The sequence below is a fragment of the Limulus polyphemus genome, unplaced genomic scaffold (assembly GCF_000517525.1).
Source record: "Limulus polyphemus unplaced genomic scaffold, Limulus_polyphemus-2.1.2 Scaffold446, whole genome shotgun sequence".
NCBI lineage: Eukaryota > Metazoa > Arthropoda > Merostomata > Xiphosura > Limulidae > Limulus > Limulus polyphemus.
This window is the reverse complement of record NW_013666056.1, coordinates 303,072-304,170: the sequence shown is the minus strand read 5'-3', so window position 1 is coordinate 304,170 and position 1,099 is coordinate 303,072. Positions and strand designations below refer to the sequence as shown.

The following is a 1,099-nucleotide window of genomic DNA, read 5'->3' as shown; positions in this document are numbered from 1 at the left end:
ATTCACTAAACGTTCCAAGAAAGTTACGCTTTATCAATTCACGAGTCAACTCCACCTACAAAACCTAAGATGTAGGTGGCGTTCCGTGAAATAAGACATGGACTCCCTACATGCAACAAATATGTATAGAATACCCATAACCATTATATTTTAATTCTGAATATTTTAATAATGAAGGTGCTATGATTTTTTTTTTATCAAAGCTGTGTGGCGTTGTTAGTCTAGTAGGTGAAATATATATCATACATATACATATATATACGTGTGTGTAATTCACGTAATAGAAATCAAAACACATTTATAATATAGACACATAATTTTATCTAATAATTAGGATAAAATGACTTTATCAGCTACTCATAAAACGTTGTCTAAGGTTCACCTTGTTTTAATTTTAATTTTTATACTCTATAAAACTTGTGAATATTTTATTTTATTTTAATTATGACATGACACCCTTCTGCCATATTTTAAAATACAAATAAATAGACATGGTAACCATACCGGTAATCAGTTTTCGCGTATCTGGATACATTCGGTTCCCCGCGTTATTCCCCAAACCTAGTATATGACTAACGCTATAAAGTTGCGCCACCTTCAGGTCTCTGCGTGGAATGACGTACCCGAGGGCCTGTAAGAAACGGGCTCCCATTCTGCCTCCATACAGTCGACACTGCGCGTCCTTTCATGCAGGACGACCGCGACTTGATTAATTCAAAGAGGGAAAATATCAGTATTATGTTTCTTTTTTTACTACTATTTTTTTAATATGATAAAATTGTGAATCAACGTTTACTGAATCAGGAAAATCAGCGATTTCGTTGAATCGCATAGTGCGAGATCTCTGTTGACATCCAGTTTTACAGTATCTTTCAAGTAAGTTTTTGTCATGTTATCTTCAGTCTCATTTCCGTAAAATGTGAAAATTGAGATTTCATTCATTGACTTCGCGATATTATTAACTTCAACTGACAAATTAAGATGATTGAAACTATATTTCTGTATGATTACCCTGTGAGGTTGAGGTCACGTCAAAAGTATTATTACAAACAACAATTAAAAATTACTTAGTTTGATTGAAACATGCCCAAGCTGTTGA

General features: G+C 33.4%; 1 protein-coding gene across 2 annotated transcripts in view; it reads left to right on the top strand.

Annotated features, from left to right (window-relative positions):
• Positions 1–682: 682 nt before the first annotated feature.
• The window catches only part of LOC106458329 (nephrin-like), a 91,789-nt gene continuing 91,372 nt past the window's right edge, over positions 683–1,099 (top strand). For both annotated transcript variants that reach the window (XM_022384508.1, XM_022384507.1), the window contains exon 1: positions 683–876. The gene's annotated coding sequence lies outside the window, so the exon portion shown is untranslated. The remainder of the gene's footprint in view (positions 877–1,099) is intronic.